Source organism: Leuciscus leuciscus, assembly GCF_965113295.1.
Source record: "Leuciscus leuciscus genome assembly, chromosome: 11".
Classification (NCBI taxonomy): Eukaryota; Metazoa; Chordata; class Actinopteri; order Cypriniformes; family Leuciscidae; genus Leuciscus; species Leuciscus leuciscus.
The window spans coordinates 26,479,507-26,495,841 of NC_138735.1; the positions used below are offsets into that span (position 1 = coordinate 26,479,507).

The window sequence follows — 16,335 nt, forward strand, 5'->3', positions numbered from 1 at the left end:
TTCAAACTGCCCACAGCTCAAACGACAAAGAATAATTTCCTTCTAGACATTTTTATTAAATCACCATAATAATTAATGATCCACATATGCATCAAAGAAGAATCCAAACAGAGCAGATGTTCTGCTGAGTGTCAGATGCTAATGGAGTGTGGTTAACCACCATCAAAACGATTCGATCTAATGGTGCTTTAGTCTAAAGCTCAGTCGGATATTAATGCTGTCTTGATTTAACTGAGTGGGTTGTGGCGTCCTCCCTCTGCTGTGTCAGTCCATTGTGTTTTCAGTTGTTGTTATGATGGTATCATTTGTATTTTCACGTCAAGCCGTAGCTGGTATTTAGTCTGAGATACAATCTTTATGCTAACCATCTGCTGTTTTACGCACAGTGACATTTATGAGCCAGCACTGCCTCTCTTTGTTTAATACAGCTGGATTTTTATATTTCTCATTGTTACCTTATGGTTGACAGATATTTTTATACAGAATGTGCTATAGTTACACTGTATTTGGGGTTTTTCATTCACAAAACCTGTCTGAAGGGCTGAGTCTACTCCAAAATACATTACAATATTGAAATGAAACAGCTTGCAATTTCACATTGCCATGAATACACTGTAAAAAGTGCATATTTTTACCTAGTTATTCTTAATTATAATTGACCCAAAATTATTGTTTTCTTGTATTCTTGGTTGTACCTTTAAAGTCAGCATGAAATTGCAGCCTATTTTATTTCACTAATGTGAAACATTGTGAAGTGAAGCAGTATAATCGACATGAAAACGTAGGGTGAGACTTGATTTTATCCATCGGAAACTGATTGGATGATAAAAAGTGGTCTTTATTATCCAGGTGGTTGAATAGAAAGGCTTGTAAAATAAGGCTTGTTGATATCTGAGAGCTAAAATGGAAAGTGTTTGAGAGACCGACACAAATGGTTTTGGAAAATGTTTGCTTTTATATTACTTGCAGTAAGATCAGGAACATGTTTTATGTAAGAAAATAGTGTAAATGTTGATTTCACATGTAATGCATTACAATTTACAACACATGATTACACAATATAACCACTGAAAATGAATAGTGTTAATAGTGTGTTTTAATTCAACACTTATGTAAGGTATATGTAAGGGATAATCCACGGGGAGGAGCATTCAAATGGTAGGAATGCGTAAGATTACATTTATTTTGAGTGAATGAATTATAGCATTTATTTTAATTAATTGTCGAGAGAGAGAGAGAGAGAGAGAGAGAGAGAGATGCATGTGTCAATTACCTGCGTATGTTCAGCGTCTCTCTCGTGCCCCTATAATGTTATTTTAAAGTTTCCTAATTTTGTTTTGGAGGTCTCCTACAACAAGTTTACATGCATCAGTTCAAAAAACACTTACAATTTTTCATAATATACATTGCACATCACCACATTTTTCAGTGATTCTCAAACGACTCGTCCAAGGATTCATTCATTCATTCATTCTCTCTAAACCCCACCTTTCCGAGAGCCTACTCTGCTCTGATTGGCCAAAGCCTGTTGTGATTGGTCTAACGTTTACAGTGCGTGTCGGAAACGTAACTGAATTTCAGCTCCGGAGGCTTCCTAAAGCTCAGCACAGTAACGATTGCGTCGATTTTACCATATCAATCCGAGCACGAGTCCGGTGATGAAACATTACAGAACTAGTCATTCAACCCGAACCTCCATCGCAAGGACGGCTTGAGCAGGACGTATTTCAGTGATACTTTACTCAGTTTGAGGAACATTATGAGATGTTAGCCGAGCACTAATGTGAATGACTGATGTAACATTGAAGTTTGTAAAACAAATCTTGCTCAATCCTTCATCATTACTCAAAGTAGTAAGAACAACTAACAATCGGCATTAATGAGCAGAAAACAGCGTCTTCTCGACATGTACACAACACAAACCAGCTAAAGTGTTTGAGGGCGGGTCAAAGTAGACGCTGGCAGCCAATGAAGACCATGGGCGGGCATTATGCAAATGTGTTACGCGTTGCGTATGCAGGATCACTGAAGTGAGACTGGAATTCCTGACGACTCGTTTAGGTGGTTCTGAGTCGATTCCTTCTTTTAGGAGACAGTAACTTTATTTATCGTGCACTTTCTACTTTACAACTTTGCCGTTCACAGACAGCTATATTACATATTGCATGAAAGGTTATATTCAAAAAAGCATAATGGGGCACTTTAACAATAAAGCTGTGAGTTTATTGCACGGTTTTACTGCACACCTTCCAGACAATCAGATTCGAGTATTCAGACAGACCATGGTATAAACATATTTAAGTATTGTTTATTGAGAATATAATATTTTAATGAAGGCATTATTAATACTACCTTTTCCCTCCGGTTTACATACTATGTAAGTCTGAGCCTCTCTCTCTCCCAGTCTCAAACACATCATTTATACGCTAGAGACAACCTCTCCTCCAAGTCCGCCTCTTTCAACTTCTTATCTCTTTTTTCTCTTTTTTTCTCTCCCTCCTGTCCTTTATGTCTCTCCACTCATCCCAGACTGTGCAGCAGTCCATTGCATTGGTTTTATTCTTCATGTGTGTGTGTGGCTGCATAGAGCTGAGACTCTGATACAGAGATCAACAGCAGTTGTTTAATCCCCTCCCTTCCTCCTCCTCCTCCTCCTCCTCCTCCTCTTCCTCTCCACTGCCTTATATTCATGAGAGGGAGAGAGCGGCCCCCTGCAGTGCTGCCATACGCGCTCCTCTCTGTACACCTGACCAGAACTGGTGACACAAGCCCACAACCACACAGAGAGAGAGAGAGAGAGAGAGAGAGAGAGAGAGAGGATGAGGGACGTGCTACAGCTGTCTCTGTGACACACTCGGCGTCTGCTGCTGCTGCCTCTACAAACTGCCTCTGCGTCCGCGCTGTCCTGATACAAACTCGTTCATGTCGTTTTGCCTGGTCGACTTTTTTGACATGGAATCCCCCACCAAAGAGATTGAGGATTTCGAGAACAACTCTCTGAAGTACCTACAGGCAGATCAGATTGAGAAGATCTGGCTCAGACTGCGAGGACTGTGAGTAGAGTTTCATACTTTTATTTCTCTGCATGAGTGAGCAACATGTTTATGAATCTGAATTTGACTAAAACACATAAAAAAAAGAGCAAAATAATAATAGGAATATTTGATAGGAATATTAAATATAAAAGTGCATAAATAATATTGTAATAATAAAATGTGTTTATTGTGAGGTCATTGTGAGGACATTAATTAAATAAAATAAGAACATAATACATTGCAAAGAGTAAAAGAATATGAAGAATAAAATAATTTATTATAAAAAAATTACACAATAATAATGGTAATATTTTATTGTAATATGAAGTATGCAAGTACATTAATTAAAATGTATATATAAATATTTTTTTCGATGTGAGGTTAACAGTCATAATTAAATATCATTTTAATTCATAAAAGATGCTAATAAATAATTTAATCAAAACTAAGATAAACAATAAAAAATATTATTTTGTGCATTAAGTAAATGAATTATACAGAACAAATTATTATGAATAATAAAATTATTTATTATTTAAAATTATTGTGAGTTAAACTTATTTTATGAACTTTTTATGGTACTTTTGATGTTTTCAATGTGTGATTTGCAGTAGATTTTGCATCTAATGTGATGCCGGCATATTTGTGAAAAGGTCAGGGTTAACGGGTCACGTTCAACACAAACATCCTCTTCATGTGTGGCTCGGTTCCCAGACACAAAACCAGCCTCATCTTCCATTAAAAGTGTTTCAACATTTCGAGTGCATTTGTTTGAAAACTAGACTTCAAATGGATCTAGCATATTAAAACTAAATATTTGCAAAGCTCACATATTTGTGGAGGAATTACAGAAGGGAAATGTAATGTTTGAATTTCCTACTGAATCTAGATCATGTAAATAAATGCACCAAAATGGATTATACAGAAACATTTAAAAGTTGCATTTTTTGTTTTGCATGTTTTATTTCATTGATGTCATGTGATCCGGAGGTGAAGTTCAGGTGCTAATGTTGCAGAAAAAGATGCATGCGTGCTCACGAGAGTCTCACGACTAAGTGCCATGAAAGCACAACATGAAATATTTGCATGTGCAATTTATATATCGTTGTCTCATTTATTGCCAGTAAAAAAAAATAGCTTATTCTGAATTTATTTGGAGCTTAATGACCGTGTATGTTATCACAGGGGGATTTTATTGTTTGCCGTTGAAGGGATTGATCTAATCCCTCACTGTGTCATTCCACATTAAGCCGCTGAATGCTAATCCCGGTTATAAACAGCAAAATATCTTCCAGGATTCGTTTTAGATTTATGACAACTGCGTTCACCGTGATGGGGGAGTTGCTGTCAGCCCGGGGTCTCTGAACCCAGATGGGGAAACCAGACAGCAGTTATTTGTCCTGAAACAAAGGCCATCAATATTGTAACAACGACACTGGTCAAGATCTGGGCTTTGTTCGGGGTGGAATTGAACCGAAGGAAAGCAAAGTCGTTCTGTTTCCAGCTTTATTTCCCTTTTAACCCCGTTTTATTGTGCGTATTAAGAATTTAATTGTGCCCTTGGCGGCTCCAAGGGAAATGAGACCCATATCGACACCATTAGACACACACACACCTATAAAAGTTTAAGGCTGTAATAAAGGCAGGCGCTCTTCGCGGTAAGAGCAAAGAGAGAGGGGTTTCGATGATGATGATGATGAATGAAGAATGTAAGATGAAAGACAGGAAGCTGAGGGTAAAGGTTAAAGGTCGCTGCACATTCAAATCCATTCAGAACACTCATCTCTTCACCGATCACATGAATAGCAGCAATTGAACTGAAGGTGATGTCATCAGTTTCTAGGTTGACCAATCAGAGCGTCTGTCTTCGTATGACTTGAGAGCAGCTGCAGTTGAGATATTTTACCAAAAGCTGCTTTAAAAGAAGTGGCATTTCCTCTCTACGTGCAAGACAGAGCGAGCATTCATGAAGTAACTGGATTTAGATGACCAAATGTTCAGATGTCCGTCATAGAAGGGTCATTGTTTTCATTTTTTACAGAAACGTCATGGATGCCTTAATGAAACAAGCATTTGAATGCATTGATGTTAACGTAGATTTTTTTATTTTTTTTATCTGAACTCATGACCATTGTAGAATTTATATATATCATCAACAAATATATATTAAAAAAAAATATATATATATATATATATATATATACATATATATATTTTTTTTTTTTTTTTTTACAGATTGTTAACTCTGATTACCAGTATGTGAAATTAAACATGGGAGACTGTGACTAGGGGTCACACTTATCACTGCAGTGAATATGTCAGGGTGGGATTATTTTTTAAATTGAATTTTTATATAGACACATGCATTAAAATAAGCTATTGAACTTTTCACTTATTATTACCCTGGAAAAAGTTAGTTTACTGATTGTTTTTCATGAAGTTGGACAGGGGAACTGTTTATTGACACTGATTTGAGATGATATAGTCTAATGTCTTTGAAATATGAAATGCTGTGCAATGTAAAAAAGCCATCTACTACCTATTTAAAACATGTTGTTTAATGGATCTTCAGTACAAATTAAATAGTGAAACAATTATGAAACCCAAAACAATTAACGAAATAACAGCAAAGTAACACAAGAATATTAAACTATTGTTTTGGCCCAAAAATATTGGAATTAAACAATTCTAAAAAAGGACAACATATAAAATAACAAATGAAAACTTGACCTGACATTTATGAAGTGTGGTTTTATTGTGTTTATTACATTGTTGCCATAGTGGTGAACAAGTACTGTCATTTTAGTTTGATGGATTAAATTCACCAAAGAAATTATCCTGTTTTAAAGGGATACTCCACTTTTTTTGGAAATAGGCTCATTTTACAACTCCCCCAGAGTTAAACAGTTGAGTCTTACCGTTTTCGAGTCCATTCAGCCGAACTCCGGGTCTGGCGGTACCACTTTTAGCATAGCTTAGCATAGATCATTGAATCGGACAGGACCATTAGCATCTCTCTCAAAAAAATGACCAAAGAGTTTCAATGTTTTTCCTATTTAAATCTTGACTCTTCTGTAGTTACATCGTGTACAAGACAGACGGAAAATGTAAAGTTGCGATTTTCTAGGCTGATATGGCTAGGAATTATACTCTCATTCCTGCGTAATAATCAAGAAACTTTGCTGCCGTACCATGAGTCCAGCAGGCGTAATGATATGACGCAGCGCCTGAAAATAGTCCCCAGCTCCGTAACTTCCAACATGACCGGGACTAAGTTTGTCTAACCTATTAGACCTATTTTCAGGCGCTGCGTCATATCATTACGCCTGCTGGACTCATGGTACGGCAGCAAAGTTTCTTGATTATTACGCAGGAATGAGAGTTCATATCAGCCTAGAAAATCGCAACTTTACATTTTCCGTCGGTCTTAGTACACGATGTAACTACAGAAGAGTCAAGTTTTAAATAGGAAAAATATCGAAACTCTTTGGTAATTTTTTTGAGAGAGATGCTAATGGTCCTGTCCGATTCAATGATCTATGCTAAGCTATGCTAAAAGTGGTACCGCCAGACCCGGAGATCGGCTGAATGGATTCGAAAACGGTAAGACTCAACTGTTTAACTCTGGGGGAGTTGTAAAATGAGCCTATTTCCAAAAAAAAGTGGAGTATCCCTTTAAGAGAAAATACATGTGTATTTGGACTTTTGACCCAAAACCTTATAGTTGCTGAGAAATACCCATGTGTGACAACTAGCCTGAAGGCTTTATGTACTGAATTGAATTTGCATTTACCCGAACTGAAATGTCAATTTTTTTTGTTTGTTTCAGGCGAAAATATAAGAAGACGTCACAGAGGTAAGATATCCACTCTGACTGGTGTGAATACGACAGATCTCATCATCTCAACGTGAATCATGAGCTGGGAAAACGAGCGAATAAAACTGTTTACAAACTATTTGTATAAACTGATGGGGTTTTTTTCTGCTTGAAATTGGCTGTAATCAGAAACCAGGTGTGTATGATTCTGTTTCAGGTCAGCAGATCCACATCTGTTGTACGCAAGTATGGTCACAGTTTTCTGATGTGTTTTGTGCTAAAAACAGAGACCAACAGCAGAACAGGGTTTTGGCATTGTGTTTAATTACTGGTTGTCAGTAAGAAATAAACAGCAGTTTTCGTTCATTACCACTAGTGAATGGAGTGCAGTTGTGCATTAGCATAAGAGAACAAAAAATTACTGTGGCAGAACCATGATGGTACGGTGAAGGTATTAGATAATAATACTATGGTACCATACCAAACCATTTTCATAGTATTTCATAGTACTCATCAGAGTAACATGACATTTCTGTGTGTACTACCATAGTACTATGCGTGTGTACGGATATAACTCTCGTATATATCAGTGTAGGTGTGTTTATATTTCAATGTGTATGTGAGGAAAACACTCAAACACAATGCAAATCTACACACGTCCTTTGACATCAACCAGAGACTAAACAAAATGAGCCCTAACCAGTCAGTAATGACTTTGATCTAGACAGTGTGTTCTCTCTCTCTCTCTCTTACACACACACACACACACACACACACACACACACACACACACACACACACACACACACACACACACACACACACACACACACACACACACACACACACACACACACACACACACAGAGAGAGAGAGACATAAACAGCCAGCAGCAGATGCCTGTACTGCCCTTCTCACTGTATGTGTGTGTGTGTGTGTGTGTGTGTGTGTGTGTGTGTGTGTGTGTGTGTGTGTGTGTGTGTGTGTGTGTGTGTGTGTGTGTGTGTGTGTGTGTGTGCATGAGAATGTCTGTGTTTGTCAGGCTTTGATGGTTTGGAAGGGCAGTGATGGAGATGTCAATAATTGTGTGTGTGTGCAGGGCTGGAAGGAAGTACATGTGTGTGTCTGTGTGTGTGTGTGTGTGCTTGAATAGGGCTTGAGGGATATATGCTTTACGAGTCCTTAAAGGTGAAAGGTCACAAGCCGTTCAGACATCAGATCACATTTTTGTCTCTCTTGGTAATGATTTTTGTTTCACCAAACCCAGTTTATGAACTTATTTTGTGCGCAGTTTCAGACTTAAACAGCACAACCACAGACACTTACTAGCAACTAGATGATCATGAGCAGAATGTCTGTAAAATAATCAACACTTACTTTTTTAGATGGACAAAAATGTTACATTTTCTGATGTTTTTCTGACTTTTTTTTTATACAAATGTTGGTAGAAACTGACAAGCAATTATTTATAATTTTTAATATATTATTATATTATTAGTGAAATATATTTGCTTAAATAATGTATTATATATTAAGTAATATTATTTCTTTAAATATTTATTTTGATTTATTTAATTATTATTAAAAACAAACTTTTTCGTTGCTTTATATGTCCTTCAAACAATCTTGTCCTAGATAAATCGGCAACTGTTGGCCATAATAAGCTCCGGCGTGGACTGAACATTATATTGGCTATGCAAAACAGTTTTGTGCCCATAAGGTTGAGTGAGAATATTTGATAAGAATCAGCTTAAATCAGCATTGTCGTAATTTTTTTCTTGTGCGTGTGTGTGTGTGTATACAAGGAAAAGTGACGTTTTCTCAGGCGAAATACAGCACTGGTGGGGCTGTTCGTGGCAGCTGTTTAATTTGATGTAATTATCACCATCACTCCATTCCTTCACAGGATTTATGTCTCCTGATGATCTCTGTTAAGTCACGAGGGATTCTTGCATGTTCAAATGCATCTCTCTCCCACACTGGAATAGATTTCCCGTAAAATGTATATTTTTGCCATCATTTATTCATCCTCATATGTTTTTCATTTCTTTTCTGAAGAAGACAAAATGTGGAAGTCTAAGCAACTTTTTTTTTAATATATAACAAAAATGGATGTCTGCACACCACTAAGCTCCAAAAGGGAGCTAAAAGCACAATAAAAGTAGTTGACACGACTCATGAATATATTGACGTAAAATAGAAAATAATGTACTAAAGTTTACATTTTTATGTAAAGTATGTTAATTGACAATACGTCAAATCAATACAGGGTTCAGGCAACATTATTGACATTGAATGCTGAAGTGTGTTGCCATATGCAAGTATGTGTAACATATTTTATAGCTTCAAGAGAAACTAAATTCTAGGTCAAATTCAATTGGGTCACACTGCACAGGGTTTGTGGTTTCTGTCGTGTTGGCCGATCTGTAACACACTAACATTGTGGTTTAGGCTCAGAACTAAATGAGTCAGGCTTCGTGACTAAAGGACTGTGAGCTAGTTCGGCATGCAAATTTGAGCCACTCCAATATTTCTAAAATAAACAACTAAAGATATTCTTATAAAAAGACAATCTGATGATATTACTCATTCATTTGGCTATTATTAGTTATATTTCACACTGTTTTAATGTATTATATGCCTGAAAATGACACTCGGCTGGTCATTCCCTTATAAAACTCTTAGCATTAGTCATTTCTCTGACAAAGATTCTGTCTGAAGAGAACATGCAGCATCTTTTTTTAGTAGGAAGATGTTCTTTAGATTTTAAAGGTGGCCGGTGAGGTTTAGCTCACTATTGCTGTGTTGAACTTCTCAGATGTAGTTGAAGAGATGTTAAGTGTTTGGTCAGTGCACAGTGCTTTTGATGGGGCCGGAAGGTTTTTGAAGATAAAATCTTAGATCTGTTTTCAACTTAGATTATAATCAGAATTCAGAAATGTTTCTTGAGCACCAAATCCTCATATTATAATGATTTCTGAAGGATCATGTGACATTGAAGACTGGATTAATGATGCTGAAAATTCAGCTTTGCCATGCAGGAATAAATTACATTTTATAATATATTTAAATAGAAAGCAGTTATTTTAAATAATGATAATACTATTTATAATAATACATGTTTATTAACTATATTAATTAGAATAAGAAATATTTATTATAAATAATAAAATATTTATCAGCAATAATATTTCACAGTATTACTGTTTTTGTTTTATTTTGATCATATTTTGTTGTATTTTGAATTAATGTGTCCTTTGTGCAGCATAAGAGCATAAGAAACGTAAAAAATCTTACCAACCCCAAAATTTTAAACTGTGATGAATGCATGCACACACACACACACACACACACACACACACACACACACACACACACACACACACACACACACACACACACACACACACACACACACACACACACATATATATATATATATATATACTATATATATACATATACATATACATATACATAAATATGCAAATGTTTGTATTTAATTGTTTATTTAGTTATTTACCTGGCACTGTTTTTCTGTATTTATTGTATTTTATGTGAATTGTGATTTTTATGTTTTCTTTTGTTAACTTTATTTTGTGTTCCTTAATTAGCTGCCCGTCCTGGCCAGGACACTCTTGTAAAAGAGATTTTTAATCTTCGTAGAGATCATTTTATTTCATAGAGTTTTTTATATGGCCAAAGTCAGCAATATAGTGAGTATTTGGCTAAAGGTTTCTCTTGGCTGGTTTGTACTGCCACCAGCATTTTGTCCACTGTTTGCATCTTGACCCAAACTGATATCAGAGCCACTGAGTCCAGGGAGAGTATAACGGCCATCAGTGTGGCCTTTTATGATGATCTAATTAGGACTGGCTTCCCAGTCAGAGACAGCACAGCCATTACAGGCTCCTGCAGCCCGACGGCACTTCAATCTGTTTCTCACACATGGCGTAATAAACACTAGGGCATTCAAACCCACCCGAGCATTGTGCAGATGGGGTTTATTTACACGTTATCATGACGTTCTTTTTTTACTCTTTTTTTTTTGTGGCATGGAAACTAGCTTTGATGTGGTTTGAACCCAACAGTCTGTCCGCATTCAGCTCTTTCGTCGTGTCGCTCTGATAGACTACATGTGAAGCCGATTAACGATGCCAAGTTGGAATGAACCGGAGATAAATATTTAGAAACCACTGACAGACGAAAATTCTCTTTCGCATTGGAGCGTTTAGACTTTTTTACACAATAACATCTCAGAAGATTAAGTCAGTCAGCGATCCAGTGCTGTGTTTTGGCAGTTGTGAGTTTCTTGCACTAGCTAAATGCATTCGGCTCCTGAGGTCTTGTCTCGTCATGCCTCCACTGACTGATTTCAGCTTGTTAATTGATCGCTTCACAGTCATTGAATCGCAGCCCCCACACCTGATAATTAACAAGATAATTACTCCAGTCAAAAACTGACATATTTAACAAGCGATTTCACCTTACAACACCAAAGCCCTCCCACGGGAGCCGCCGTCACTGGTGTGTTTTCTCAATTGAATACAAAACAGGGAGACAAAATGGATGCTTTTGTCATTTGCCATCTTTCTTTATGTGCTTTCCGCATAGGCCATATGTAGGCTTTCCTGAGTATATAATTCCATACTCCTGAAGAGTCCCGCGCCCAAAGGGGTTTGCGGGGATTAAATGTGCCGTACTGTTGAAGAGTGAAGTGCTGATTGTGGGTACGCTTTGCTCTGATCTGTCCTTCAATTTGCCGGCAGTGAGATGGAGAGCAGAAATGAGTCTGGGTTTATCTCCCATAGCAGGGAGCAATCCCTTCCGGACCAACGACGACCCCTCTTTCCCTGCTGTTCCCCCACAAAAAAATGGGATACAGTTGCTGACTAACATTCATCTGTGTTGATTTCCATGCATACCACAATGGGTTTATGGGTGTGTTTATAAATCTTTACCACTGATTTATAATAGTGAAAATTTTATTTTAATTTTATATTTTGGTCTGTTGCCAAAAACACCTTCTGTAAAAACCTCCAACCCTAATAAACATGTTGAAACTGGCTTTATCCAATGTTCAGATTTCTGTTCTGGAAATGTATGCTAATTAGTGCAGATTTGATTTGATAATGCCTCATTTACACATGACATTCCAGAAAATGTGTAATACAAAACAGTTTTTTTTAATGTATACTGTGATTAATCAACTGGTTAAGTATGGTGATTTATTCGTTTTTACCCTGTTCACCTGTGGTGTCTTGATTTAAAATAAAAACCTTTCCATGAAATCCACTGTCCTTACTCTCCAAGCCACTCTTCCAGCTACCAGCTTGGTTTCTTTTGTAATTTTGTCTGGCTCAACTAGACAGTGGGTTGAGTTAGTTAAAATATTATTTGCCAACAAGATGAGCTAATTGCACCCAGTGTCAAAAGACACTCTGTGAAAGTTTTTTATGTCAGCCTTACTGTTATCTATAAGCTATAGTGTACTCCAAAATGACAAAATTTGCATTTAGAAGATATAAGCATTCAAAACATACAGGGCCCTATTTTAAGGATCTGAAACGCAAGTGTCAAGCGCAAAGCGCAAGTAACTTTGTGGGCGGGTCTCGGCGCTGTTGCTATTTTCCCGGCGGGATAAATGACTCTTGCGCCCGGCGCAAATCTAAAATGGGTTGGTCTGAAGTAGCTTCATTATTCATAGGTGTGGTTTGGGCGTAACGTGAAATAAACCAATCAGAGCGTCATCTCACATTCCCTTTAAGAGCAGACGCGCTTTTTCCATAGCGGATTGCTATTGTAACGGCGGATTTGCCAGGCGCGCGCCAGGAGCGGTTCACAGCCAAGGAGAGCAACGCTCTCGTCACGGCCGTAAAAGAGAGAAGTTACATTGAAATGGAGACACCCACCCAAATTAACTTCGGTTAAACAGGCGTATGATAATTTGGGTAAATGTGTAAGCTAGATGTATGCTTTTATAATAAATTGTCTATCTATCTATCTATCTATCTATCTATCTATCTATCTATCTATCTATCTATCTATCTATCTATCTATCTATCTATCTATCTATCTATCTATCAATCGTAATAATGTATGATTTGCAAAAATGAAAACTGCTGCTTCTGTGTAGATGAGAGAATCAAAGTGTATGCGCGTTGTGCACACGCTACATTGATTATGGCCAAGCATGCGCCCTTAAAATAGCATATGAATAACATGCGCAATGCGCCACTGACTTTAAACTATTTTTTCCTGGTTAGTGGCGCAATTGTTTTCTAAACCTGCAAAATAGCATGAAGGAACGTTTGCTCCGGAACACGCCTCCTCTTTGCGCTGAACCGCCCCCGGGAGCGCAAGTGTATTTCCTAACTTACCGACGTGCTTCTGCGGAGGGAAAAGTCAGCTTTGGGCTGGTGCAAAATAGGAATGATACATGCGTCGGTGTACAAATTATGTGTCTCTTATACCCCTTTTCCACCAAAAAATAACTGGTTCGGAACTGGTGCTGGTTCGAAGTTGGTTCAACTTGCGAACCTTCTCAGAACCTGTTTGTTTTTCCACTGACTAGAGAGCCCAGCGAACAACGTCGTTACGTCACTGTGTACGTTGCCATACGTCTTAGCTTTCCCAGAAACGCTTGCGCCAACATAACAATTACAATGTTGGACTACATCGTCTTTCTGCAAATGTTTCTCCTGGCTTTGCGATCCTATACTGGGGTCAGAAGAAGACGTTTAGAACACATTTGTGCTGCATGTCTGGATTACTATAGACGGAGGTTACGTTCGAGAAGAAGTTCGACAATAACCCCGCCCCCATCCCCCGACGTAAGCATGACGTGGTAAAAGAACGATTCTAGTCCAGCAAAGAGTTGGTGCCGCTTTGGAACCAATTTTCCTGTCCGAGAACCGGTTCTTTGGCTGTCGAAACACAAAGAACTGGTTCGCGAGTAGGCACCGGCTCCGAACCGGCACCAGCACTGCCTTGGTGGAAAAGGGGTATTACTTCCACCATCAATGATTTTGATGACATCACTCTGCACTTAAGCTTTTGATCAGATTTTCTGTCCAATCAAATGCTTTCTAGAATCTAAAGCAACCCGCCCCCAAATAGATGCTAAAGCTGCAGCTAAAATCGGTTAACTTGTTCACATTTACTATTTTCTACATTGTGGATGGCACATAGTGCACTCTATAGGGGATAGGGAAAGATTCAGACATTATAAATATGCTTACCATTGGGGTGAATGGAGTCTGGTTTCACGTTAGTGTCACGTGAACCGCCGCAGCGCTCACAGTCTGCTCCGGCACAGAGCGGATCAAATGTGCGAGTCGGCGCAGACCTCAAAATCTACCGGACTCATTTGAATTCTGCACAGAATGCTATATTTTAAAGTGATATGGAGGAGATTAGGAGGAAACTGTGGCTTTACCAAGCTCAACGGCTCTGGCCGAGCTGTGATATAAACTAAACGCCATTGGCTGTTTGAAAAAAGGGGAGGAGCTGTTCGATATGCCCCGCCCTGTCTTCCTGTTTCAGTGGAAAATACGTCAACACATTGAATAATGCGGTGCATTTCAAGGCACTTCAATGGGCCTTTAAGAAATTGTTTTTTGTATTGTAAAGTTCAATAGGTAAAGTGCTACAGAACCTATCATAATTTAGTTATGCCAGTCTTCTTTATTCCCTCAAGTTTAAGTTTCTGCTTCAGCTAGTTTGGATGACTTGCAGAAAAATAGCTTGCCTGGATGGAGGCCGTAGAACTGTGAAAGGAAGTCGTGACCTTGGGACTTGAGCTGTGTTTATCAAAAAGATTTATAGATGTGTTCGAAGTAATGGCACAAAGAAAATCAGCAGTTTGCACCTCAGGCAAGCTGAACCCCAGAAGCCTCCCTGCAACATTTGCACTCTTTAGTACACTGCTCCTGGTCGTTGTTTTTTGCATGAGGGATGTACAGTGACCTCTGACCTCGCTCTACATTCCCATGCAGATATCTGCAGGGCATACTGATTAAACGACTGCAACTCCAACTGCAAAAATACAGTTGAGGGGATAAACACTCTTTTCTCCTGGAGCAGACCGATCTGGCTTCGGCCCAAGCTCTCACAGCTCTTCAGCTGCATAAAATCAGCACAGCTGTGATGACTTTGGCCACAGATGACCTGTCGTGCACAACGGGGCTCCACGAGGGCCTGGGTCGTGGGAGCAGAATGAGGCTGATGTTTCGAAACGGTTATTTACTATCAGCTTTAATCTATAATCTCTCCGGAATTACTTTTAGTTCATATTTAGTTCATTTAAAGGTGAAGTGGGTAATTTTTTGTGTCACTAAACAGAATGAAGAAATAATGCAATGTTTCCTCTTGAGGAATTAAGAGGTCAGGGAATCCTCAAACTCTGTTCAGAATTGAGCTAGTTTAGAACCATTTTACTAATGTTTTTGCAGGCCTCGAGAGTATCTCTCTATCTGTCACAGAGGAAAACGACATCTTTATTATTTGTCTTTTGGCAGAGACCTTTAGTTGGAAATGCCACTCAGCTATTAGGAAATCTGAGGTGTTTAACGCTGATGTTGGGAGAGATTTGCTTTAAAGCTGATATTTTCTGCCGGTTGATGAGACACAAAACACAGTGGATTTGTTAGGCTTTGCTGCTGCCGACTATGAATACACATGCAGGTATGAAGTATAATCTTTTCTATCTTATATGTAATCCTTCATGTGCCTTAGAAGAGCATACATTGTAAGTATTGGTGCTTCCTGAAGGGTAGGGATATAAAACCATAAACATTATACCTGAAATTATCTCAAATCATGTGGCTTATTGAGAATTGGTGTGATATTCATTTTGAAAGTTATTAGACTTTTTGTTTATATATATAAAAAAAAAAGGTAGAAAAATCCCATAGACTAAAGATTTGCTCTTTATTCGCCACTGAATGTATCTAGAAATACAACAATTTAAATGTAGATAAATGCACTTTGTTTTACTGCAATGGATTTTTAAAACAATTTTCTGCAGTGTTGCTTCAAAAAAAAAAAATATATAGCTATTTTAACTGAAAATAGATTAAAATATTTTCATATTAGGATTTTTTTGCAGTGTGGCACCAGGCACATTTTGTACAAAAATCTAATTAAAATAATTATGCATCACTCCCTGTCGTTCATTCCCCTGAGGAATGTAATGTCAATAATCAGGCGATACACAGGGATGTTTATCCAGAATGCAGATGCTTTGTACCTGCTAAAGCTCTGGTGAAATGTCATGTCTGGTATTAGTGAATAAATCTCCTCCTTCCGTCAGCCGACAATTTTTATCCCATGTTTTTGTGTTTTCCGTGCCACTTAATCTGCAAAGTGAAATATCATCTTGCTGACTAAATAGTCTGTAGTAGCTAGTGAAGGTTAGCAGAATGCTTCTGTACCTGTGTTTCTAGTTTATCGTCACTTTACCAGGCTCTCCGCTTTGCATT

General features: G+C 38.0%; 2 protein-coding genes across 6 annotated transcripts in view; both read left to right on the forward strand.

The window, feature by feature from the left end:
* Positions 1 to 16,335, forward strand: part of pde1ca (phosphodiesterase 1C, calmodulin-dependent a) — a 73,964-nt gene that overhangs the window by 15,440 nt on the left and 42,189 nt on the right. The window contains exons 1-2 of one of the 5 annotated variants that reach the window (XR_014209800.1): positions 2,692 to 3,053; positions 6,865 to 6,891. The exons of the other annotated variants lie outside the window; for them this stretch is intronic. The gene's annotated coding sequence lies outside the window, so the exon portion shown is untranslated. Of the gene's footprint in view, positions 1 to 2,691; positions 3,054 to 6,864; positions 6,892 to 16,335 lie in introns of those variants that run through there. 5 annotated transcript variants of the gene reach the window in all.
* pks1 (polyketide synthase 1) overlaps positions 10,560 to 16,335 on the forward strand; it is a 126,512-nt gene continuing 120,736 nt past the window's right edge. Inside the window, exon 1 of the mRNA XM_082183651.1 lies at positions 10,560 to 10,569. The gene's annotated coding sequence lies outside the window, so the exon portion shown is untranslated. The remainder of the gene's footprint in view (positions 10,570 to 16,335) is intronic.